Here is a 26820-nt window from a genome sequence, read left to right as displayed (position 1 = left end):
TTCATGTGTTTTTACAGGAAAGCAATGTCAAATTTAAGGGTTTTTTGGTTCGCATCTTTTTCCTTCCAGATGCAAGTCTGTCTCCACCTAAAACATCACATCCACAGAGCCACAGGGATATGTCTCAGCTCTGACTAGAGAATGGATGCATGTAGTCTTTTTCTCCCTCCCATCTCCCCAAACAAAAGTTGATCAGAAATGATCTGATTTCCAGTACAACCACAAAGTGCAGATGAGGGAAAAGCCCTCCCTTCACTGAAAACTTCACTGACCTCATGTCAGCCAGTAAAAAAATCTGCTTCCAGCTCTAGGTTTCAAGGAAATGATCAAATCTGGTAGGAGGTACTTGGAAATGTGGGGCAAGATAGGCTTGTTGGGTTTTGCCTGTTTTTATAATTCATCACGTACATGCTTTATAATCCCATAGTAAATAGCCATAATTTTCCCAGCTTCACAAAGTTAAATGCCCACATGCCCACTTGCACACAGAAAAATTGATCCATGTGCAGCCTGAGGAGTTTAGAAAGGTCATTTTCCAGACTGGGGAGAGATAGAGGGTGTTGTTGTTAATCAAAGAAGAGATCTTTTACATCTTTCTGACAATAAACAGTGCAAATAGCAGGAGTTCCACGGCCATCCCTCCGGCCTAGAAGTACTGGTTAAGACAGTTCTTGTACTTCATATAGCTATTGTCCACTGCAGTGTCTCCTCTTGTTCTGGCTGTGTTGTGTAATGTTTAGTGATGCAAAATCTCCACCAGTGATAGGGATCACCCCACCACTGCAAGTCTTGCCCTTTTTACACTCATACTTCTTGCTTCCGAAGCCAGCTGCAGTGACTGCTGGTTGTCAGTCCCATCTCCTCATTCCCCATCTCTGACTCTGCCTGTGTTTTTCAGCAAGCTCAGATTACCTCCTGTCTCTGGATATATTTCTCTCCCCACTGTGCTGTAAAATCAACAAATACCCCCGCCTTCCCCATCCCTGTTTTCCTTTGACTGCTTAAATACCCGGGAACTTGGCACTGCTGGTGGGATTTCAAAACCCAGCCCAGATTTGGGCTAAACAGCTGCTGTGTACTGTCAGATCTACACACTACAATGATTTGTATAGCCCATTGCTGAACCAGCTACAGCCATTTGTTTAAAAATAAAGAGACAGACAAATCCAACTCTTCCCCTTCTCCTAGCAAGCTGATATCATGTGCCTCTCTTAAAAATGGCTTGCTCCAGAATGCATTAGAGCTAAATTATCATTTATGTTTTTCACAGGGATTGCTAATGTGTAATGAGATTTTAGAGTTAATGTTTTGTACAAAGCACTTAGCAGAGCTGGGATGAAATTGGTTCAGGATTCTGATGTGGTGTTTTAATTAAAGATATTTTCCAATCAGGGCTGAGCAAACGACTTGTCAGAAGATTTTGTACCCATCAGCCAATATAGCAATGCAATGCCGGTTTCGCTTTCTGCTTTTTGGTTTTCTTCAGGGAATTAGAGGAGAAAGCCTCTCCGAATCTCATGAAGAAAAGCCTTTCTTAGCTGAAACCCTTACAGGAGAAAAAACAGTATTTGTCACTCTGAAACTTTTACCTGAATATCAATGGTCTGGTTCATTGCAGCATGACGCTAGCCTTACGCTGCTTTGATTTTGTTGAGCTTGCAGCTGTAGATTGGTGCAATGCATGCAATGGGAAGCCAGGTTCTGTGAGGTGAGTCCTAAGCTCACCTGCCGTAGCAGGGTCCTGAGCTATGACAGCAGCTCCTTTTCCAAATCCTGCTCTGCTGTTGGGCACAGGAACCACGGAGGAGGCAGGAAAATGGGTGATGTAGTTCCAGGAGAGGAAGGATTTCCAAAAGCTGTACCTGCTCAAACCAGCGTGACAGTGATGGAGTTGTCTCGGTCTCAGTTGGCTTAAACAAACATACAGATGTATGATTCAGTACAAACATCAAATGCATGTTAATAGGCACAGCTTTTATTAATTGCTGGATGATAAGGGTCATTATTACAAAACTAACACACTGTTTTTTTGGCTGTCTCTGGTCCATGCAGGCAACTTCAACAACCATCAGGTCTTAAGCTCGGATATCTGCTTTAAACAAAGTCATGCTGCTATAACAAACCATGAAGTCCAGCACATGGGGCTGGTTTCAGGCACAGGCAAGGCAAACCTCTAGCATAAAAACAGCCACTGTCTCATCTATGATTCTCATCATAGAATGCCCGTTCCACAGCTCGGAGAAGCTAAGCTGGGTAGAGCTGTTGAGGGAGGGCAGGCAGGATGCAGGGAAGTGGCTCCTGCTGGAAGAGGGAGGACTTGTCATTTCCAGTGGTTCTCGCACTTAACCTGCTTCACCCTTCCCCTCTTACCTCTCCAGCCATCAGAGCTGTACCAAGGTCCCCCTTTGACCCCCATCCCATTTTTTTGCCCCATTCCCACCTCCCCAAGAAAAGGCACTGGTCCTGGCATCCGTCTGAAGGCTGAGTCAGCTCCACGGGTGCAAAACAGAAGTGCTGGAGACCCACCCTGCATGGGCATGCAGCTGTGACATGGCAGCATCATTAACTTGGATGACTGAGGGATAGCAAATCACTCTGTATTTGTACAGCTCCGTGACTGTTTTTTGCAGTGTTTCTGATGTAAACCCCTTCATTGCTGCATAGCTGTGAACCTTTCAGTAGTATGTGTTGTTCCCTGCTTGGTACAATAATAGAAACAAATCCTTCTTTTTATGTTCATGATTTCAAATACATGTGGTTGGTTGGTTTGTTTTTCTAAGAAGAGCAAAGAGAAGCCTTTCATTTTATAGACAGTTTTGATGTTTTAATATACGTGTATGAGTTTTTTTCTGGTATTTTTCTTTTGCAGGTTTGCCCATCTACAGGTTCTGTAATTTTAGAAACAAACAAACAGTAAATAGGGATTTTAATCCCCAAAGTAAATTGTAACATAATCTGTTCATTTGGTGAACTCTCTAGCTCAGTATGAAATTCATGTGAACTGTGAAAAAAAGATGTTACTGACTACAACAGAGAGGTGAAAGTGGGTTTTGGAGAAATAAATCTCACATTTACATCTCTACTATGTGGTGGATACATGAATATACTGAGTATTGTAACTTTTTCTTTGCATAAACTTTCTCTGACATCACAGGATCTCAGGAAATTACAAAGACAGAAGGAAACCAAGCTGCCTATTTGGGTCAGTCCCTCAGTGAAACAGCATCCTAATCCATAAAACATAGTACACACTGCAGCTCCACTGTGCATCCCTTGTCCAGCTGTGTGAATGCTTTATCCGCAAAAGCAATGAAACACCACTTAACGAGTGGTGGTGACCTTTTCAGAGACAGCGAGGTACAAACACGCATGGGGCATCTTTTGCTGCCAAGTCCAAATGTTCCAAAATTGGAAGTCAGATCAGCCTGGCTTGTAAATTATAAGACTGGCTGAAAAAAAAGTTCATGAAAACAAATGTGTTGGTGTTCTTCTCTGCCATGCATTTTACTGAGTCTATGGCCTTGAGCCCTCAGAGGTCACTCAGGTTTAATTTTAAGTCTTGTGTTCTCTATATGTGATACAAAATTCTGTTGATGTTCCCATCCATTCAATTACAGGAGTCAGAGAAACTGGGGAATTATGTAGAAGTTTGAGAGGCACCTTCATGGTGTTTTGGACACACATCTCTGACAACAAGTGCCAAATTGTGTGAATTAAATTCTGCATAAGGGATTGAGGGGTAAAAAGCATAGGAGATACAGAACAGCTGGATTTGTGTGCATAGCAACGGTACTAAAGCTTCTGAGTTTCCTGCTCACGGCTGCCAGGATAATGAATCAGTTGATAGGTTTAGGTCAGAGATCACTCCATCCGTGGGAACTATGGAGTAAAGAGAAAGAGGAGGTCTGGGTTGATGAAGAGCCAGGATAATGAGCCATGGAGGGGCCATGGAGGGGCTCCCCATCCTTGGTGTGATTAAGACCTGGGAAGGCATGAGTATAGTCTGCAAGAGCTGAACACTGCAGTAGAGAGGCTGAGGGAGTATTTACAGGGTCTTTTTGGTAATGCAGGTAACACATGCCAAGCACCTACACCTCCCTCATTCTGGAGAATGAGAAGGCCAGATTTAGCACATGGCAATGGCACCATCAGGTACACAGTGGTGCTGAGCAATGGAGCAGGGGCTTAGGCACATCTTTCTGTGTTGCAAGCACTATCTTCACCATGGCTTTAGGCACAAGCATTGCCAAAAGAGATTAAAGTCTTCAGCAGCAGTTGCAGCACTCTGGTGATCAGGTTTGGTGTTTGTTTGCGAGAGGAATGATTTCACACCAACATGGGGATTTTTGATTTTACATTCACACTTTCACCCCGTCTGTGTTACTGAAAGGTCAGTTCTCCTCCTCCTCTTCTGCCGTTTGCTTAAGACCTGTCCCTGCCATCATGCCCTTGACACCACTAGTATTGCCAGTGCATGTGAAGCAGCAGCAGGAAGGTGAATTAAAGCAGCTGGTCCCAGTGGGTATGCTTGTGCTCAGAAACAGGGCTCTGAGCACAGCTTCCCCCACCATCCCCAGTGGCTTCCCAGTGCTTCCTGCGGTGTCAGAGGAAGTCAAGATTAAGAGGGATGTAGCAGGGAGAGTGATGTGCAGGGATTGTGCTTCCCTGGCACAGGAGAGGCTGAGCATGAGGATGTACTCCAGGCATGTGTATGCACATGGACCGTGAGCTGTGACTGCTGAAGAAGTAGCTCCATGGAGCTGCTTAAGGTGAGGATTTTTTAGGCCTGAAATACAGACTGAATTTTCAATGAGAACCTGGTAGGTACTCACCACTGCTTGAAATCAGGCCATTCCTTCAGCTATAGGGTAGCCAGTACCATCCATGCTGCTGGGTGGTGCCTCTGCCAGACCCATTCAGGAAACGAGGTTCAACCATGTGCATGGGGTAACAGGTTAAAACTTAAACAGGGGAAGTTTAGATTGGATATAAGGAAGAAGTTCTTTACTGTAAAGGTGGTGAGGCACCGGAATGGTTTGCTCAGGGAAGCTGTGAATGCTCCATCCCTGGTGGTGTTCAAGGCCAGGTTGGACAGAGCCTTGAGTGGCATGGTTTAGTGTGAGGTGTCCCTGCCCATGGCAGGGGGGTTGGAACTAGATGATCTTAAGGTCCTTTCCAACCCTAACTCTTCTATGATTCTATGTCTCTGAGCTCCCCTATCTCCTGATGCCTCTTCTCCCAAAGGCTCATGTCCATAGTTTGACCTCTGGTTCAGTCTTCATTCACTGCTCACTCCTGTGGGGTGATTATTTCTCTCCTCTGCACTGGCTCTTTTGTTCCAGAAAGCCTTGGTAGCGGTGGTTTGAGATGTGTCTCATTTGGCCCCAGAGCCAGGGAATTTGGACCCTCCCGGTGGCTGGCCTTGAATCCGGCTACATGCTGGAGTGCCAGAGCTGTTCTGGAGGCTGCAACTCCTCAGTGCCACACTGCTTTAGCAATTTGGCTGTTCTCTTTGGCAGCCTCCACTTAGTGCTTTGACACCAGTTTTGATACTAAAAGCAGTGTTTGCTGGGACCATTGTTTTGATTCTTCTCTCTCTGGTACCAAACTTCTTAGTCTATAAAGCAATGCATTTCCAAGCCTCAGTAGCAGGAGTCATCTTGCTCCAGCTATGGACTCGTGGGCAGAAGATGCCAGTGGGATGCCCTGGTTGCAGCAGCTGCTCATACCAAAGTGTCTGTTTAGCAAATACAGATGGAAAATGCTGCTGTTTTCTCCTCATTGATCACTGTCCAAAGCATCTGAGGCTCCAGTAAAAGAGCCAAAAGAGAGCAAAATTGCTGTTCCCACAGCTTTGGTGCTTCCTACCACATCATGATTTCTTTAGAAGTTACCATGCTGTACTCCAGGCTCTGTGTGGTAGCTGCGTTGGCCTCTCACAACAGGCCTGTTCTGGCACAGCGGTGGCTGCAGGGGCCTGCAGCAAGCAGTTCAGCTCAGATACAGTGACATGTAGATTTCTGCAAGCCTAAGGGCCTGTTTGAGCTTTAAATATGCTTTTTTTTTTACCCTTTTCTTTCTTTCCCTGTTGCTGGTACAGGTGGCTGGTGTACTCCATGTAGTTCTCCTGTTTCAGACAGATAAAGACATCTGTAACTGTCAATACCAATCAGCCCTGTCCCTCTGCCATTTTTCTTTTGTTGTTTTACACAGACTTTTACAAGTGGCTCCTTCTCAAACTTCTGGTGAAATGAATAATGTCAGCTGAGCCAATAAATCTGTTTCCATCTGAAGGGGGAGGAAGACACCATAGGCACAGGAATGTCGCTAGAGAGGCTGAGGAGGACACGACTGTAATTAGGCTGAACAATTACAGCAATTTCTCCTTATTCCTCCTCTTCTCCCCTGACAAGGTGCTCCTCCGCTGCTCATGCATTCTTCCTGAAGGGGGTTTCCTTCAATGCTCTGCTCTTTCCAAAACCAGTGAGTCTATAGTACAGGTGGTCCTCCGCTTGAGGAGCCCTATTTATTCCCTGGCAGCTCATCAGCTCAGGATCCTGCTGCTTTATGTAGTCATCTCCTCATCTCCCTGCCCCTTTTCACAGAATCACAAAATGGTTGGGGTTGGAAGGGACCCCTGAAATCATTGAGTCCAACCCCCCTGCCAAGGTAGGGCCACCTAGAGCAGGTTACATAGGAACGTGTCCAGGCAGGTTTGGAATGTCTCTAGAGAGGGAGACTCCACAACCTCCCTGGGCAGCCTTTTCCAGTGCTCTGCCACCCACAACATAAAAAAGTTCTTCCTCATGTTGAGGTGAAACTTCTCATGTTTTAGTTTATGGCCTTTGTTCCTTGTCCTGTCACTGGGCACCACTGAAAAGAGTCCAGCAGTCCTGTCACCTGCTTTTGAGATATTTATATGCATTAATAAGATCTCCTCTCAGTCTTCTCTATCGACTAAACAGGCCCAGCTCCTGCAGTCTTTCCTTGTAAGAGAGATGCTCCAGTCCCCCAGTCACCTTTGTGGCTCTCTGCTGGACCCTCTCTGGTAGCTCCTTGTCGTCATAGTACTGAAGAGCCCAGAACTGAACACACTACAGTACTCCAACTTTTGCTCATGCTAAAACCGCATTGCCAGGAGTTATGTCAAGGTGCTGCCTGCTCTGACGGCAACTTTAGCTGCAGTGGTTGTAGGGGACATCCAGCCCTCCTCACCCCTTGGTCACAGACAGCCCTGCAACTGGAGCAAGTTGCTGCCCTTCCAGAAATTCAGGCATGCTAGACCCTGACCCCATGCTGGGAGCACTGCCCCATCTGTGGGGTGGCAGATGCAGCCGGGCATGGGGTCAGCCCTCCCCGAGCTGTTACCTTCTGCGCAGGAGCTAAGAGCTAACCACCTCTTCCTGGTGGACACCTTCCCTGGGAAACTGCTCCTGAAACCTGTCCTGGCATCAGCCGCTGCCCTGGCAGGTCGCTGTGATGGGAAACAGAGCTCTTTTTTAACAGACACAGCAGAATTGCTCTTCTTTCCAGGGCCCTCCATTTGCACCGGTGCCTAATTGCATCCACAGGCAGAAGAGCTGAGCAGAGGGATGTGCCTGAACAGCTAAGCCATGCTCTCAGGAAGCTGCTTCAATGGTGGTTTTGATTTCTATTGCTCCTCAGAAACCTTCCCTTTGTTTAAAGACTTTCACTAAGTAAATCCAGCAGGTGCCTTGCTGTTCCTTGCTGCCTTTTGGTAGCTTTCTTTTTTTGCAATCCACAATAGGCTCGCTGCTGAGAGCTCACCATGGGACACCATGGAGGGGTGCACCAAAACCTCCCTGTCCCCGCTCTTCTCACCCTCCACCTGGCTGTGCCTTCCCTGTCACAGGATTTTGTTACAGGAGATGTGGTTTTTACCTTGAGTGCAAAGCTCCTTCTTTTCAAAACCCATAAACTTGTGACTGCTCACGCAGTGTGGCCCAGCCTGACTGTGCAGCCAGGAGTGGTTTATTATGAGGAATGGTCTGTCGTCTGCTGCAGACTCGCTGCAACATAAACGTGTTGTCTGCAGGAACAACAGAGGAGCAAGGGGAGGCAGGGAGAGATTAGCTGTGAGTGGGAGGGTGAAGATATGGAGAGCGGAGGTCAGAGGAAGCGTGGGTTTGAAAACAAGACCAGAATGTAATGCCATTGCACTGTGATTTTTTTTTAAGTAAAAAGGCAGCTAAAACTGGCATGTTTTTACACAGCCAAGTGCCCATAAACTCCTTCCAGCTCTGGTAACTTACCTGTATCAGGTCTGTCACCCACCTCCTGTCACTACAGCTCATTGGGGCATTGGAAGAGCACTGTGGTGGCTCTGGGTTGCTTGTTCCTCACCCGTAGGATTGTGAATAGAGGTTGCTATTTTATGAGATTTGGAGTAAATTGAAGAAAAATCAGTGGGTCCTTGTCTGGCTGCTGACCAAATCAGAGCCTCACTTTGGTGTAGGAATCCTTAGAAGGGGTTTTAAGTACTGAATATTTGTATATGATTTTGTAAGCTCCACTGCTTTTACCCCTAATCTTTCTCACTTGCTCATGCTGTGCATGCAGAGGCAAGGAGGGACGATAATGGACTTGCAGCTGTACTTGCTGTTCCCATAACAAACGTCAGGATCCTCACATAAATTATTTGAATGTGTAACACTGCTCTTATTTCTTAACGATAAGGGCTTAGGAGCTGCCCTTTTCCAAAATGAAAGAAATGAACCAACTGTTATCTCTTTGTTTTAAAAAATGATCCCTACACCTACAACAACCAAAAGCCATTACAATGATCCTTAAAGGTCTTGCAAGCTTTTATGGGAGAGATATTCCACACACCAAGCCTGGCTTCATGCCCTTTCCCTCTCCCTCTTCCCAGCCCATATGGCTTGCTCTCTCTCGAGCATCTCGGGCTCCTAGATACAGCTGAGCTGAACGAGCTTGCCCTGGAGGACATGTCAGGGGTCAGACATGGAGAGAGAACACCTTTGCATACTGTGTCTAAAGCCAAGTGCTGTCGATCTTGCTGCAGTCCCAAGTGCACCCATCATCAATTATATATCTATACTCAGTGTTTACACAGGTTTCTTGTTTATCATGAAATATTTAATTCAAGGCTCTGCATCTGGTGTTAGGCCCAACAGTAGTGTCTATTGCTTATGCCGAGAAAATAAGACTTCACCATAACCTTTTGGTGCTACAGCACAGATGTATTAGGTGGCTTGCACTGGACTCGTGCCAAGCCATAGTGAAAGGCATGCTGACTCTTGCCTAGACCAGTGAGCACAGCAGGAGTACACTAAACTTGAAAAAATCTGAGTCTAAAGAAACAAACCTCTCTTTGTATAATACAGTAATAGATCTGGTTTATGGAGGTAGTAGGAAGAAGTGAAAAACACCACATTAGTTTGAGCAGCCTATACAGACACATGTACGTACACACAGAGATTTGCACTGATGAGGCTGAGGTAAAACATATGATGATGTGAAGTTGGTTACTGCCATCCCAAGACAGAGCTCAAGCCCTTGGAGCTGATTTCATGACCTCTGAAGCAGAAGGCCTAAAAACTTAACCCATTGGATTTTTTCTTAGCCCTCCTACCTTAAACACGCTTATGTAGGCTAATGCATGCACCTATTAACTTTCCCACTGTCAACTGCTGTTAGTGTAGCTGCTTAACACCCTGCTAGGAGGGAGATGGATGGGCTCCTCCAGATGTTATCTTGATGCTGCTTTTTTTAGTTCAGCCCTGGGGGATGCATATCCTAGATGTCTCTCCTGTAGCTGTGTGTGCCTGTGCAAAGCAGTCTGCGGACACTCTCTCACCTCAGATTTCCAATTTAACAATACCCCATGCTATTCTGCAGTATATTAAGTAGAAATAATGCCTTCCCCAAAGTAGATAAGCATAACTGCTTCCCAGCTGGGGAAAAAGAGCCACTAAGGGCTTCAATGATATTGGCTGAACCAGCTACAGAGGTGTGAATGGCTCCCAATTATAAGAGCTGCCAGTCAGCCCTGTGCCTAACCAAACAAATCACGGCTTAAGGTAGAGTGGGTGTGGGGAGGTGCTAGGAGTGGAGGGGAGGATAAGGGAAAAAGAAAGAAAGAAGGCAATACATGAGAAGAGCAAGGCCTGTGAGGGCAAAATCCTTGTAAATCTCTAGATGCTTCATGAACTAACCAAATGGCTGCTAACGAGACTGACTATCTTCAGTGCATTCTGTGTCAGGTACTTAGAATTGCTGTGTTTTAACAATGTATTTTCCTGCACAAGACTGTAAGGAGATAGTCAACATCAGTATGCTGCATGTAGTAGATGGTGGGTAGATTTACTCAGGTCTTTGGGTGGCAAGCAGTGGGAACATTTTATATTGTCCAGGTAGGAGCTAATATTAATGTATTTTTCACTGTCTTCCCTTGAATTTATCACAAAATCAGTCTGTGGAGGAAGGAGGGGAGAGAGATATCTAGAGCCAGTACAGATGGGAGGCATGGCTGTGTGATAAGAAGTGAAAGATGCTGACCAGGACCAGGCCACACATGAAGGGCTGGTTGCCCTTCCTGACCCTCCCTAACTGTGAAGAAAGACAGACCTCAACAGGGCTGTGGTTGGAAGGGAACACACTCTTTTCCGCTCACATCTGTGTGTGAGTGCTGTGAAACTGTGCGGTACCGCCTTCCATAAGAAATTTCCTGTTGGCAAGGAAGAGAAGTGGGATTTGTTTGGTCCTGTATGGAGCTGCTTGGAGTGGTGTTCCCACTGCTGAGTTAGATAGTTGGGTGGAAAGTCTTCCAGCTGCTGGACACCTGCTGCTGGAGCAGCTCCACCTTCCCTGCTCAAGAAAGCAGCCTGTCTTAGAGGTACAACCCATTGGTGGTGACAAGCTCTCATGGGCCGAAAGCATTTCCAAAACCTAAGTGTATTCTGCTGTGCTGAGGTGTTGCTGCTTCATGTGATTCATTTCTGAGCTCTTATTGACAACTACCCTAAATTAAACCAAATAAGTTGCTGGTGAAAGCAGAGGGTTGTTTGACGTAACCAAGGGTGTTTTGGTGGTGGAGGGGAAAGAGATGCTGTGTCCTGACCCAGACCTTGCTCCTGCTGCTTAACCTGGGCCTGTAATGGGGAAGAGGAAGAGCAGCAGTGCCCACCAGTGCTGCTCTGAATATCTTCATGTCTTCTGGAGTCTCAGCACAGCGCTGCCCTGTACCTAACCCCTGTGCAGCCAAGGAGAGAACCCGCTGTGTTGTGAGGATACACACCTGTACCAGCCAGAGCAAATAAGGTGGCTTCTCAGTGTGCTCAGCCCAGATCAGAACCCTTCAAAGCAGCAGGGAGGAGGATCTGGCTATGCTGGCGTGGCCCTGGGGTGGTGCTGGGTTGCTGTGCCTTGTTTTCATGCACACACAGTCCTGGTTGTGCCTTGGGGGTGGCCAGTTTTGGCAGGCAGGAGAGGGGAGGAGGGAAGCCCTCTCCTGAGTGAGCCTCTCAGGCTTGTGCTGACTCAAAGGACTCTGTGGTACGTGTCTGGTGAGGAGCTGTCTGTCATTTGGGAGATGGGTAGTCATCGTCACCCACCTGCACCTCCCTGGTGTTTGCACAACCACCTCATCCCCAGGCTGGAGGAGGTGAAGGCTGGGCAAATGTCCTTGGATGGACCTGTGATATACTGAGCACTGCACCATGCTGTCCTGTTCAGGCACTTCCCATTGCCTAACTGGAGTTGCTGGGGATTGCATGTGCTGTCCAGCAGAATATGAAGCAATATGATAACAACTGTCATGTGTCTCTGGTCTTTCCTCTTCTCCCTGAAACATGTCTGGACAGAATACCTGGGTTTGCTGTCACAGAGAAGAGCATATGCAGATGTGTGCAGGTGGACCCTTGACAGCACATGCTTAGAGGAGACACAATCAGTGCCTTTTGCGTGTAGCTGGGAAGGGGCAAACCTGGAGGCTTGGAGGCATCACCAGCACCATCCCATTCCTCTGTGATCTGAAGCCAATAAGTAAAAACATGGAGGGTGTGAGGCCAGCATTTATTTGGTTTGCATGGTGGATTTTGCTGTTTTCTGAGATCAGGAATGCCACCTGCTCATTCGCATCCTCTTGCGCAGCTGCACCTCTCTGTCCCAGCCCCAGCTGCCACAGCTTAGCTTTGCCTCAAAACACATTCTTGTGCTGGGTGCAGTGCCTCTGTGCTCTTAGATGGAGATTGGCTTTTAGCTGCCTCTCTCTGCATGGCATCTGCTTCCCTCTGCCTTTTTAATCCTCTGCATTTTCCACAACCTAAAATAAACCAGTAACAAATCTGGGATGCACTCCTCCAGCCAAGGGGACAGACCTGATGTGGTGCTTTGCACCTACTGTGATTTCTGCAGCAGTCCTTCTTTCTTTTTTCCCTTTTTTTTTTTTCTCCTTACACAGAAGGCTCATGAGAAATGTATTCTTGTGTCAGTAACATTCAAAGGCGAAAAGAAAACCTGCCAGAAGAGACCCTTAAAAGTCTGACATATTATCATTCAGAGGAGACTTTTCAGTAGAATTATGCTGGAATTTTTCCAATAAATAAATTCTACAGACTTTTAAGGGAGAGCTTTTAGATTAATGGAAATATTACTTGAATTAAAATTCATCCCATTAAGCCATCAATTCCATTGTCATTGCAGCATCATGTGTTTAATGTTAATGACATGCATAAATAAAAAGGAAGAAATCTATTTGTTTTCTTGTGCCAAAAGCTGTGAGTATGGTCTGTTGTGGAAAGTTAAGTAGAAGCCAGAGTGGGCACAAGGCAGGATCAGCAGAGACGTGGTTAAAAAGCAGTTGCAGAAGACATATTGCACAGTACTGGGTATGGAAATGCTAAGAATCGTGTTTGGCCTTGTATTTTCAATGAATTGATTTTTACTTTGCTTTTGTCTCTTAGTGACTTCAGGAAGGAGCCTTCTGCAGTTTATAGGCTCTGTCCCTTTGTTTTTGGAGCCTCACAGAGAGGAGACTGGATGCCAGAGTCCAGCTGGGACATGTCCCAAGCTCTCTCTTGTGCCAAGGAAATAGGGGGCAGCTTGGAGGGGAGCTGCCAAATTCAAACCAAGTCTTGAGCTCTTTGCACTTCCAAGATGAGCTCTTACAAAATTAGGTTTCATGCCACATGCATGAGGACCTTCTGCTTCCAACCAGGCTGGACTACCTGAGGGACATCACTCTGGGCCTTCCGGAGCCTCTGTTTCTCATCCTGGCAAGGGGACACAGGCAGAGGGACAGGTGAGTGAGTGAAGGGAAAAAGCTAACTAGCGGCTTCTTCTTCTGCCTTTTGATATGATTTATGCTAGATTGGAATGGGGAAGGCAGCAGAGAAGTTTTCTGTGTTTTCTGGTGTGTCACTTGTCAGCAGGTGACAGGGCTCTCGCTAGGATGGATGTGAGCTGACTGATCTCCCACTGCAGTGGTTTTTGTCTCAAGCCATCCACTGTGGTGCAGGTGTGTGTCCTCAGGGGTCGCCTCAGGTGTAGGATCTGATGCTGGTGCCTGGAGAACGGGATGACAGAAGCAGCCCGGAGAGCAGGTGGGTCTCCAGAAGATGGGAAGGACCGTGTCACTCCTGGAAAGTGTGGCTCCTAGCAGCAGGTCCGTGGGGAGCAAAGAGGGAATAAGGTAGCCCATGTGAGAGCTGCCACATCACAGCCACCAGTGCTGCATTGCATCCCTACACCTGAGAGTCTGCTCTGGCTTCTTACTACAGCTGGTGTGTTGCAGAACACTGGGGTGCCTCGTGGTTCTTCCACATGTTGCTTTGGACAGCCTGGATGATATCCAGGTGCAGATAGCCCTGGGGATTTTCCCTGAATCTTTGCTAGAAAGCAGGTGGGTTGGCAACACAAGAGACAGGGTCCAACATTTAAGTCACTACTTATAAACACAAACACCACAAAGTTCAAGTCTGAAGACTTTATATGGGCTTGAGAATGATTTGAAAGTGCTATCTAAATGTGATGAACTGTACTATATTAGTGACTCAGTTGAGGCTCCAATTCATAGACTGAAACATGTTACTCAGCAGGGTAAGTCAGCACAGAAAGGCGAGAGGGATCATTGTCCATTGGTATCTTCCATACCCATGTCAACACCCAGTCACAATAGCTCCAGTAACAGCAATTCAAGTGATAGCTACTTCCAGCTTTTAAGACAAACCAGCCATTATTGCTGACATAGGAGCTGCGCTTCAGAATGCTCCATCTACCTGTGGAAAGAAGTGAGCAGGTTTATCTGCCTCTTAGGGCAGGTTCTCCTTGCTGCATTTGTCCTTTACTGAATGAGAAAGGGTCTTAGGGCAGGATGGCTAGTTCCCAGTGGAAGGCTATATGTACTGCAAGGTCTATCCTTAGCCTCCCACAAACCTGGGAAAGTTTGACCTGGAGCTTGTTCCATCATTCCTGACTTCTTGGTCTGTGCAGCAACATGTTGGGAAAAGTGCTGGATCAGATTTCATGCTCCTCTGGGGCTTGGGGAATGTTTGTGGCAAATGGAGAAGAGTCAGTTTGAAGCCTGAGGTGGCTTTAAGTGAACAGAAGACACAAGTAGGTCACTAGCACATCCCTGGGTTTCTTATGTCCTCTTCTCAGGCTTTGCTATGCAAAATGAACAGCACTTTTCTTGCTGAGACTAAGAATACCTTCCAGGCCAAGTTCCAAGGTCAAGCCATCCATTTGGCCTTCTCCGTCTATTTAAATTAATCGTCTTCAGCATGAACTTGAAACAGTGCAAGCACGTTGTCTGAGCATGTTTTGAGAGCAGCTTCAGGAGCACTGAACATACTGTTACTTGTACAGAAGCAAGGTTCCCAGACATTTCCCTGCATTTGCTATTTAGGCTTAGTTACCACAGGGCTTCCTAGTCTCTCTCTTGTTTCCAGATTACTTCTTTGCCACATAACAAGTATTTGTTTTTCACCAGTAGCACAAAAAGTGTTTTCCCTGGATTCTCTTGAGTGTTCCTTGCTTGTGGTCAATAAAACAGAAAATCACAGAGACTGCTACGTGTTATCACAGCTACTGTTCTATAGCTTGATTTCTCATTCTCCTGAGGTAGGGGTAAGCTTTCACTCAGGGGCACTGGAGTTCATGTCCAGTGGATTTTGTTACTTTTTTCTGCCTTTAGCAAAAGGTTAAAGGCCTTTCTCCACATTCTTATGAAATTGTTATTGCTTTCATCTTTCTCTCCTGCTCCCCTCACATCCTCAGTCTTGGTTCAAAGGGACCTTGTGCCAGCAGACTTCATACCTGGTGCAACCCAGGGACAATTCACTCCCAAGGAAAGAATGGACAATTTGTACTGCACCATCATCACCAAGGCTTCCTGCAATGGAAAATAGCTCAAGGTTTCTGAAGCTCCCTTCTCCCACAACAAAATTAGCCTGTGGGCAGATGTACAATCAGCGCATCTCTATTTGTCTTGGCTGTGAGCCGCCTGCAGCCAGTAGCGTTGTCTTTGGGAAATCAGTGAATTGCTTTGTATTACACTCCGCTTCCCTGCTCTCGGACTGTCTGCTTTGCAGGACTGTATGCTTAGTGCAGTCCCAGGGTAAATTTTGTCCTTTCCTTTTTAGCAGAGTCTTTTATCCAGATGGCTCCTCTTTTTTGGCTGTGATTGCCATTTGCCACATTGGTAACAAAGGCCTGCTTATAGGCCGGTATTGGTACATATGTACTGTTTCTCATTTGGGAAATGGGCATGGAATCTCTCCTAGAGGAATCCTGAAGAAAATATGTTAACTTATCATTAAATCACAGAATGGTTTGGGTTCGAAGGGACCTTGATAATCATCTAGTTCCTCTGGTCTCTATGATTAGTATATGTGATTACTGCATGTCAACCAGGGAGATGTATGTAGCAAGGCAGAGTAGAATGTTAAGATGGCCCTTCTAGCTGTGAGACAACTCATCATTAACAAATGCTTGGTGGTCACTTTGATCTGAGAGCAGGGAGGGGCAGACCTTCCTGGTTCGCTATAAACACCAGTACTGTCTTTGAGAAGGAAAATGCCTCCTGGGGGTCATGAAGCAGAGTGAGCTTGATGTCCCATGGGGGAAGAGTTTGGAGGCTCTATCCAGTATGCAACAGTCACTTGTAATCATTTCTAATCCAATGAGGTAATAAGTAGGTATGGACTTCTGCATGCATTTATTGGTCTGAGGGGATACCACTGGCAGAGATAAAGCAAGAGACAATATTTACCAGAAATAAACGTTGACATTTATGGAAACCTATAATGTGTGCTCACATCTATTTTGAATGTTTCCATGAGAGCTACCTGGGAAGCCTCCATTATGACCATATTTCCTAAAGGGTAATAATTTTTTTTCCCTTAAGCTAATATTCTAAAGGATAGATTAAATTAAAGGTTCATTTAAAAACTATTTCTTTTCTCCTGGAAGGTGAATAATATTTTTCACTTACACTGCTGCAGTCTATCATAATGTGTTTATTTGCAATTGTAATTTGGTTATCTGGTGTTACTCCAAACTCAGTATTATTCATTTCTGATGAATAAAGAAAATCTGGGCCCTGGTCTTTTACATTAATCTCATAAATTAATCTCACTGGATAAAACCTCCCTCCATTGATGTTGATACTAAAACTGCCATTGATGTCATTGGGACCAAGTTTCACCTGCTATTTGTATGCTTAAAAACACATCTGAGGGTTTGCAGAATGTGTATTTTACTGACCTGCTATGCCACAGGCTCTCCTCATGTTCAGCCAGCAACTCCTGTCCTCCGATAGTCAAGTGGAGACCCCAGGAGAACAAACCTGTTGGAAAAAATCAAAGTCCTGTTACAAAAATCCTGAGAGTTGAACAGGTTAAAGCTTTGAGATTTAGGCTGTCCACACCATTTGCACGTGATGGTTACTCAGGGTCAGTGTTTCCCTGTGCAGTCAAGCAGGGATTGATTTTTGTTTGTATAGGTCTATCTTGCAGCAACAGAGATAGGCATTATAAACATGGGAAAATCTGGTATGGAAAAGCTGGCAAGGGAAACTGTTCAGTCTTTTAAGACTAATATTATGCATGCATTTAATGAATAGTATATTATGTAGCCTAGAAAAAAAAATTTATTGAAACGTATCAGAATTGTGAAGTGAAACATTGGGCTATGGATGGCTGATATTTCCCGAGTGAATAAATATCTTTTGTGGTTGGCATGGGTTTATTTTATCTCTTCTTTTGCACTCTTGCTGTTCAGTAGGGGAGTTTGGGTTTCCTGGACTCTGAAGAAGATCAGTCCTTTTCTCTCTGGGGCATTCTCAGCAGAGCATCTTCATCCTGTGCATATTCACAGCTGACTGGGTGCGCTGAAGTGCTCATATCTTTTTGTTTCCTGAAAAACTTAGATGTAGAGAGTTAAAATCAAGAAAAGGGGCTCAACTAATTGAGCAAGTCCCTGCAGGGTACTGGAGGACCTTGCTTTTGTTGAAATTTCTTTGAGCTTTGTGGTGTTAGTCTTTTCCACCTTGAAAGTTAGCCAGATACAAGAGGCCGCTGATAGTTTTTGCTGAAAGGAGAAAATGGTTGGTTTGTAGTTTGTTTGGGGGTGTGTGTATGGGATGTTTGCTTGTTTTTAACACAGGAGGGGCTTCTTTACAAACACATACACATCCTGACCTAAAGGAGACCTAAAGTGTCTTTGCATCCAGATTTCTGCCAGGAATACTGCAAAATGGCTTTTTTTTTCTTTATTTTGCCACCTTTTTCTTCCCCCCTCCATTCTGGGCATAAATTCCCAGTTCTTGTTTCCATTTTTTATGTTCTGAGCTTCCCTGAGTTATTACCACTCTGCTGCAGAAACAAAGCAATAACCGGATAAGCTCTCCCCTTTGCACCTGTATTTAGGATGGAAGCAGGGAAGAGTCCTTCGCAAGGGCTGTGCCTGAAGGACAGCAACTGTATCCAAATGCAAGTGTCTGTGCACAAAGTGAAGATGGTTTTCCCTCCACTTCCAATAGCATCTGCCTGGTCTGCAAATTAATCTTTGGATTCCTGAAGATGGGCACCCAGAAAATGAGGTACAGACAGTGGCAGAGTGTGACAAATTTAGATTAGGAGCAATCTGTCACAGCCAGGGATGGTATCCATTTCTGAACTCATGGGCAACAAATACTCATTGACATTAGTGGGAGCACAATGGGGTCCGGCTTGTCCACAGTTACTATATTAAATCACCTGTAACTTAAAAGGCCTTGGATGAAATTTATTATTCTGCACCAGCACTTCAGTTTGCAGTGACATTTAGCTCAAGAAAAACTCTGAAGAAGTGATAAGCCTGTGGAAAGCAGGGGAGGAAAAAAAAAATACATTAAATCTAGGTAATTTGGTTATTTCTTTTAGTTTAAATACCCATGGGGGATTTTTTTCTGATTTCACAACCCCCTTTTGCAGAAGGAAATGCAGATCCCACAGAGTTTCCAAAACAAACTAGGCACTAAGAACATTTGATAAGGGAAACTGTTTTCATTGTTAAGTAAAGAGAAATTCCATCTTACCACCCATATAGGTCCTTAACTGACCTGCCAGAGTTTCCTAGGGGTCTGTTGGCGTTAGTCAAGAATATTGCCCTTCTTCTATCTCCAGGCATATGTTTGTGTTGACATGTATGTGAAATGGCTTTTACACACTGCTCTATTGCTTTTTCAGTTCAGGAATTAAAATAGAAATTCACTCCTTAATGTACAATGAACAAAAGAAATGTTATTTTAAAATATTTAAAGTGGTTAAAATATCAATCGGCACTAAGTGAATTTGGTCCATTCTTTAAAAGCAGCCCCCAGTGGCAGGTGAATTACAGGCCGTCATACTTGGATCCAGTCTCCCTTCACATTTTTATGAGATTCATGGCTCTTTCATTTATTTATGGTAATGCATCAAATTAGATGAAAGGTAGAAATGAAGACAAGAGATGCTGCTTGTTTAAAAGTATTTTGCATAAACGCAGTGGCTTTTAATTTGGGGTAATGCCAGAGATTGGTAATGCAGTCTAGAAGCTGCATAGAAGCAAGAATAAAATGCTGGCATATCCTCTGCAGGCTTTTCTTCCATTGATAAATATCCTTGCTACTACAGATATGTGCATCTTTGTCTATCTCTGTCCAGCTGTGTGCTGTAATACAGAGCCATCATTTTATTCTTTGGGCAGATAAAAGTCCTGAATGTATAGGCCAGTTATCTGTTCTACTTGGCGGTGTGATAAAGATTTCTGAATGTTATGATGTGGACATATCAGGACAGGGGAAAGAGGTTTGGCTAGCCTGATGGTCAAAATCAACATGTATAGGAACGTTTATTGTGTAGCATTTCGGTGTTTTTTTCTGGTCTGAATCTAGCTAATGCTTCATTTGTGTCTATAAGTAATAACAAAGATATACTTTCCAACTGCAAGTGGCAACCCTGCAAGGATTGTACTGCACTTTTGGCAAATCATGTTTTCTCCAAAGCCAGTTGTTTAGAACAATCATGAATTATTTAACTTGTGCTCCTACAAACAAAAGACACTGAAATTATCATATTCTCTTTTCTTTTTGATGTTGTGTTTAGAAGACTGTTTTTTGTGATATTCTTCCTTCTAACGCAGTTTGATAAGTGCGTTATACAATGCTCTTTGTTTAACAAGTCTTGTACAGAAAGACTTCAGAGGAATGGTGACTAAAAGGAGACTAGGAAAGTACTCAGAGCTGTGAGAATGTTTTTCTTATTTGCTTGGCCTGCTTATCATGAGGAATGGTGGCAAAGAGGCAGATTTCACTTCCCTGGCCCCTCTCTGCATGTGGGAATTTTGAGAGTACAGACATAAGTGCTCATTGCATAGGGCGGCACTAGGACTGAATCTGTCCATATCCATGTGAAGAGGTGGCCCCAGATGGCTTGGATCAGGTTTTTGGGGCATCAGTATGCTAACAGCTCAGCAGGAGCAATGGTGCTGCTCAGGTCCATAGAGGTCTCACTCTCTCTGGTGGTGTGTGGGGCTCCCCCAGAAGAATAGATCCAGCTATGTGGGTTGGGAAGTCAGGTGATCAACATTCAAGTGCTGCCAGCGATAAAATCTGCAGTATCTCGAGGTCAAACACCAACCTATTAACCAAGAATAAGGTGAAGGTCTTGATGTGCCATAGTAGGGGGTCAAAGTGCATGTCAGTGCTTGAAAGCAAGCATTGCTTGGGACAGCTCATAAATATAACACTCTGCATCTTGCCCCCTCCTGGTAGACCTAGACACTGGGCAGTTTTAGCTCCATTTTAGTACTGCTATATGTATGACTGAAACAATAATATTTATGCAGGGTCGTTTTTCAAGAAGCTTACTGGATGTGAAAACAAGTTCCTGGGTTTTCCTCTTTCATGGAAGCAAGCTGAAGGTCAGATTTACGTTTCAAGCAACATTCTGCACTCGTTTACACAGCTGTAATCTTGAGTTATGCCACCGAGGACAGGCAATTGCTCCAGACTTACAGGGATATAACTGGCAGCAGAATTCAGCTTGGGGTTGCCAAAGCTCGACAGAAAAGGAGCTGTGAGTGTGGAATTTGGTGTTCATGAAGTAGCTTGTGTATATTCAAGGACTGCAAGAGCCCAAAGATTTATTAATAGTATTTCAGAGCATTATTGAAATTAGGCTTAATTATCTGTGTAATTTGCTGGAACTAGCATTTTAGCATTTTTGATCAAGTATATGTCATTAATTTTAAAAAGAGATGTACCAGGCTCCTCTCAAAAAGTGAAATAAAAAGATTTAAAAAGAAAGCCCATAATTTCGAAACTGTGTGTTTCAAAAGCTTCAAAGATTGTTGTTGGTTGAGTCCCTCTTCTCCCTTTGCAAACAAACAGTCTGTCTGCCACTTGCCAGCCCTCTGGTGAGGTATAGCCTGTGGTTGCCTGAGCTCCTGGCAAAAAGGGATGTTCTTGTGCTGAAAACAGCAGCCATGCCAAGGCACAGTGGACCTTGCTTTTCTGCTGGTTCCTGTGGAAACTTTGGAGAAGATCCTTAGCCACTCTCTTTGTCACGTGTTAAATAGCAATAATGAACTTCCCTCTTTCCCAAAGAGTGCTTTGGGGTTACAGTAATTAATGTATATGAATAGCTTGAAGCTTACATGAATGCTGTAACATTGAGGGCTAGAGGAATGCCAACACAGCCAGGTTATTAGCTGTCATTTTGCCAAACCTCTGTCCGAGCAAGCCTTTGTTTTTTGGACAGCTGCTGAGTGGTGGTTTCTGTGGTCAGCAGTTCTCTAGTTCAGCTTTTCACATCTTTTTTCTTTTCCTTTATACCTTCTCACCCCCTGCCTCTGTGTAGTCTGCAGTGGCACTGAGGTGGTCAGCGTGTCATTTTGGGAGGCAGGCAGTAATACGAAGCTGGGAGATGCGGTTATTGAAGTGTCCTATGCCCTGGCTCAAATGGCGGAGAAGCATCAGCTCAGACTTTCCCAGCAGATGATTGGCTTTTGTTGGCGCAGAGGACAGAGCCATGGTAAGAATGCAATTAATTATGCCGGCAGCCCAGCCGGGCCAGCAGTCAGCGGTGCTCTCACTTGCAGCTCCTGGCTCTGCAGGTCTGATTTGAGAGTAACTAATTAAAAGCAGGTGCAGGCTAGAAGACTTGTTGAATTGTTGCATAGTGTCTTCTTTTCTGTGTTCCTAGGCTTTTATAGCTGACAAGAAAAGAGCAGGCATTTGATGATACAAATAATAATAGAGTGCTGATGATGGAGGTAACTAATCCTTTATTATTGTGGGGTGATAGGCTGCTGCTAGGGCTGTCATTCAAATACTCATGCAAAAATGTGTCTCAAAGGTGAAAAAACACAGAGTGGGTGAAATACTGAGTAGTGTTTTAATGGATTTTCTAGTGTTATGCTCACGGATACAATTTCAGTGTTTTGGCAAGATTGTCGAGACCTGTTAGTTAAAACTCAGGACTGGACAGTTGCTGCACTATGTTTTGGGCTCTGTCTTTGACTTACCAAGGCAGTTTTATCAGGCAGCAGCTTAAAATGTAAATTCAGGCTAGTTCACATTGCACACGGATATGGAAGAGAAATGCACATCTATGACTGTGGCTCAGTGAAGCTCTTTTACTGCTTCCTGGACATCGTCAGTCAGCCACTGTCAGTAACAGACTACCAGCTTTGTGGGCCTTAGGTTAATCCCAGAGCTATTACTCCTGATGGTGCAGAAGGTGATGGTCTTACCATAAGGGAGACTGGCTTTGAGTGGAGGTATCATGGATGTCTAAGTAGCTTCAAAAATAGAAAATATTATTTTGGGTTATTTTATTACCAGTAACAAATGCTGCAAAATTATATTTGTTGCTGCTAACCTTGTTCCCTGAATAAGGATCCTTACTCGTTCGAATCAAACTCCAAGTCTCAAGTATCTTTTCTAGTGAAAATTAAGGGTAAGTTATGAAAAAGTTTGTCTTCTGCTCTTTCAGTTGTCATTTACTCGCTTGTAATGCCTCTTCATCCCAGATGCATCAATTTGATGATTTTACAAGATGGCAAGGAGGACATAACCTTCTGTGGCAGAAGCCCCATAGAGTACTGAGCATTAGGAGACCTGAGCCTTAAAATGAGGAAAAAACCCAACCCAAAACATAATGTAGGTGTTTATTTTAAACACACTAGTGATTTCGTGCTCTTGTTACTTCATGACGAAAATGGTCCAAAGCTATTAGGAATGTTTATAGTGAGAAAATAATGCTGAGTCTGATAAATGGTTTGGATAGGACAGACCATGTTTTATTCAGTGTGGGAACCAAACACTGCCATATTGTACAGATTTGCTGATCTGGAAGAATTGTACTTGCCTTACGGAATGCAGCTCAAAAGCCAAGTGCATGAATATGACAGTTTTCTCTTTTTTTAATGCAGAGAATTTAAAGACAGAAACACTGCTTGGATAGTTTTGTAAGGGATTCTGATCAACTTATGTAAGTTGAGGAAATCAGCAATAATTTATTACCCTGCTATATTTCCGAGTAGCTTTTGTTTTCCTTGCATCAAAATTCTTAACCCATTAGAGGCAAATTATATTCAAGTATTCAGATGTGGGTTAGTACTCAGCTACAGATTTTAATGCTTACTCCATGTTAAAGGAATAGCTGAGGGCAGTTCTTAGGGCAAGGATGGTTTCTGATTCTTCTCCTTACTGGCTACCTGTGGTTCTGTGGGAAATTTCACATGGTGGAGTGTTTGCCCTCACTGGCTGTATAGAAAGCTTGGGAAGTTTTTCTATGAATGCTTGTATTTTACAACTGCAAGAAACCTTGCTGATCCACTCCTGGCTGTGGGTCATGACAATAGGGAACTTGGGAAGGGTGAAGCCCTGAATTACTGCTCAGCTCATAGGAAATTTAGTTTTAGTGTATATGTGTACATGACCGCGTGTTGTGCCTGTATGATTTTTGTTTTCTGAGCACCATGCCTCTGAAATTTGTAGGAAGCTGCTCTTTGCTGCTGACAGTTGCTGCAGAGGCAACAGCATCAGTAACGTGGTTTTTGTTCATGTCATTTTGTCTTAATTAATTTCCAGTGTGTCATTTCAGCTGAAAATATGCAGTTGCTGTTAATTTGTTCAAAAGCATGATGTTGGCTAGGTGGCTATTTATGTCACAGTAAATATTCGATGAGGAGGTGTGTTATTTTTAGCCACAATCACAAATTATTATTGGGATTTATTGGCCTGAAATATGTCATCTAGCACAGGATCATTTGTTACCTTTACAGTTTCCTGAGGACATTTTCCGTTTTCCTTCCTAATTTGAACTGGAGAGGGTGATTAAGAGGGTGTTGGTATGAACTGTTACACATAAGCTGCATAGCAGAGGGAAACATCAAGCCTCAAATCATGGGGCCCATGCTGATAGGCGATGCTGCAGCCACTGAAACAATAAGCCCAGAAAGGCGGTGCAAATATGTGAATGTACAAATGGATCTCAAAGCTGTGATTTTCATATTCCAGCAATCACTGTCGTAGGAGTGCATGACTGACAGCACAAAGGACTTAAGATTTACTGTAGAGAGATGTAAATTGATAAGCCAGTAGACAGCCATCATTCTTTCTTTATTCTCTCTCTGTATCCCGTGTCTTTCTCTGCTGGCATAATCAAACCTGACATAGTGCATGCTATACCAAGTTATATTTTTTGTAATTATAAGGCAGTACATGAGATCTGAGGGTGTTGTTCAGGAAATGGCACAAAGCTCGCTGAAATACAAGTTTTCAGAGTGATCCTCTGACAATATTGTTCTTCACATATATTCTTGATATATGCAGCTATGTTTTTAAGCTGTCTGGGTGTTTTAAGAAGAGATAAGAACGGTGAAAAAAATGAGAGAGCTTTTTCTTTCACGCAGAAGAAAATGTACAAAGTGTGAGATACTGGTTTTCTTTTCCCTCACCCTCAGCTGGGTCTGAAGCATTTTGCTGCAGAATACATGTTTCTAAAAAAGTGTGGTGGGTGCTGACTTAGGGAGAAGAGATAAAAGAAGTCAGGAAACCAAAACATAGAGATCATTCAGAAAAACCTGAAAGAGTAATCAGCCTCCCCTTAGCACTGACTGGTGCGGCATGCCTCTCGTGTCTTGAGGCCGAAGGGTCCTTTCCCACCGATCCATCTCATTAGGCTCAGCTGTCTCAGACTTGAGCTGCAATGTTCAGATCTAAAAAGAAAGGATTATGAGTTACAATAGAGTTGTTATGATGCAGATGCACTTGGAAATCTCATTTTTCCTCAGGTCTGAAAAAGTATGGTAAAATCTCAACATTAATTAATATTGCAGCTCTTTGACCTCAAATACATACATTGAAATTTCAGATCCCATTGGGATTTGGTGAAAGTGCTATTTGGAAGAAGGCAAATGAATGAAGCTTTCCTTGCTTTGGAGCTCCAGTAATGATGTGCTCAGACCCGATGGACAAATCCCAGGGCTGTGGGTAATTTTCCATATACTTTCACTTAAAAATTCTATAAAGTTTTTATTGAATTAATCAAAAGAACAATGACAAAGAGAAATAAACTTTGGATTTTTTTTAATTTTAGTCAGATTGAAGAATAGTAGGAAAAATGGAATTATCTCATCTGGTAAAGAAGAAATTATTACTTTCCTTTCAAATACTGTCTTTCCATGTCAGCCTCTTGCAGACTTATTTGCACTTTCAGAAACCAAATGAGAAACCTATAGCTATACATCATGGGTGTTTATGTGAAGGCCTTGTTTGCTTGCTGGTGCATGGGCCTGCCATGTGGGCAGAAAAGCACATTTCTGTACAGTATAGGTGCATAGGCTACAGGTTCATAAAGAGAGAGTAAGTGGGAAGAGCTGTCTGCTTTGCATATAAGATTTGATAATGTGGTCTCATATTTAGCTAGAATGCAGTTATGATAGAATGGTCAGGGTTGGAAAGGACCTTAAGGTCATCTAGTTCCAACCTCCCTGCCTTGGGCAGGGATGCCTCACACTAGACCATGCCACCCAAGGCTCTGTTCAACCTGGCTTTGAACACTGCCAGGGATGGGGCATTTACCACTTCTTTGGGCAACCCATTCCAGTGCCTCACCACCCTCACAGTAAAGAACTTCATTTTCATATCTAACCTTGACTTCCCCTGTTTAAGTTTTAGCCCATTACCCCTTGTCCTACCACTACAGTCCCTGATAAAGAGTCTTTCTCCAGCATCCCTGCAGGCCCCTTTCAGACATTAGGTTCTTCCTCCTGTCTTTGCTAAACTTGGGCTGCCTTCCATACTTGTTTCACTCCCCTCTACAAACATGGTCAAAACCTCCCTGCAATGACAGTGTAGTTTAATTTATTTATTGCTTTGAAGGATGCCATAGGGTCATTGCCAGATACCAAAGCAGAACAAGTTCCTGTTATTCACACAAGGACTCTGATATTTGCCTTGACCTATATTCCCCTGCCCCTTTGTCCAAATGGATTTTCACAGACTACACCACTGGCTTTACTCACTGGCATGCAGACTCACGATATCTCTCTTCTTCCTTTGCCTCACCTACTTACATGCACAATGACCATAAAGTAGAAAGCAAGGTATTTCTCTCCCTTTCAGCTTTAAAACAGGGAACATCTGACATCCAGTAGCTCCTGTCCTTAAATATAGCTAACAGGTAGTTGTTTCAAAGAGGCAGAATTGATTAATTCTTATTTTTCTTTAAGCAATTAACTCAGGTGCCTGAATTAGGAGCCTGTTTGTGCTAAATTGCGTTCTGTAGTTGGTGGAGAAAGAGAAATGCTTCTGAAAGGAGATATAGATCATAGGTGCCCTTTGGAAGTCCCTGGTTCCTGATGCAGATGGTACCTGATTTCAGCATCTCAATTTTAAATGCTCCCAATTAAGCCTGATGGATCTAGTGCTCTTCATAGTGTTGGAAGCTTTCTGAGAAGATGTAAGGAAAGGCACTACCACTGGTTATGCACTTCTTTCAAAAAGCAGCTCCTGTCTTGCAAAATTTACACAACATTGTTAAATTTGCAACAATGGGGTTACAAAAGAAAGAAGAGTCCAAGTATTTTTGGCTAGAACTAGTGAATAAAGCAGTATGTTGAACTACTAATAACTGAAGTAGGAGTGGTTGTCTGAAATACTTTTAGAGATCAACCTCAGGTGACTCCCGTCAGCAGAGTGCTGTTTAAATCTTTCACTTGCATGCACTGATGCATTATTGCTCCTGTCACTGTAGGACTTTTCACTGGATTTCAGGGGATTATAGAGAGTACTTAGGAAATGGGCAG

General features: G+C 44.0%; 2 long non-coding RNA genes across 2 annotated transcripts in view; both read left to right on the top strand.

The window, feature by feature from the left end:
* The first annotated feature begins 10014 nt into the window (after positions 1–10014).
* Positions 10015–11033, top strand: LOC133278296 (uncharacterized). Its single transcript, XR_009746503.1, has 2 exons — positions 10015–10244; positions 10454–11033. It is a non-coding gene; the product is annotated as an uncharacterized LOC133278296 (long non-coding RNA).
* Positions 11034–13045: 2012 nt separating this feature from the next.
* LOC133278295 (uncharacterized) overlaps positions 13046–26820 on the top strand; it is a 54574-nt gene continuing 40799 nt past the window's right edge. The window contains exon 1 of the long non-coding RNA XR_009746502.1: positions 13046–13282. This is a non-coding gene — a long non-coding RNA (uncharacterized LOC133278295). The remainder of the gene's footprint in view (positions 13283–26820) is intronic.

This window comes from Pezoporus flaviventris, unplaced genomic scaffold (genome assembly GCF_033815535.1).
Source record: "Pezoporus flaviventris isolate CSIRO_AGI_PZ_B2104156 unplaced genomic scaffold, CSIRO_AGI_Pfla_v1 ptg000066l, whole genome shotgun sequence".
NCBI lineage: Eukaryota > Metazoa > Chordata > Aves > Psittaciformes > Psittacidae > Pezoporus > Pezoporus flaviventris.
The sequence above is the reverse complement of the archived record's forward strand: the minus strand, read 5'-3'. Positions and strand labels throughout refer to the sequence as shown.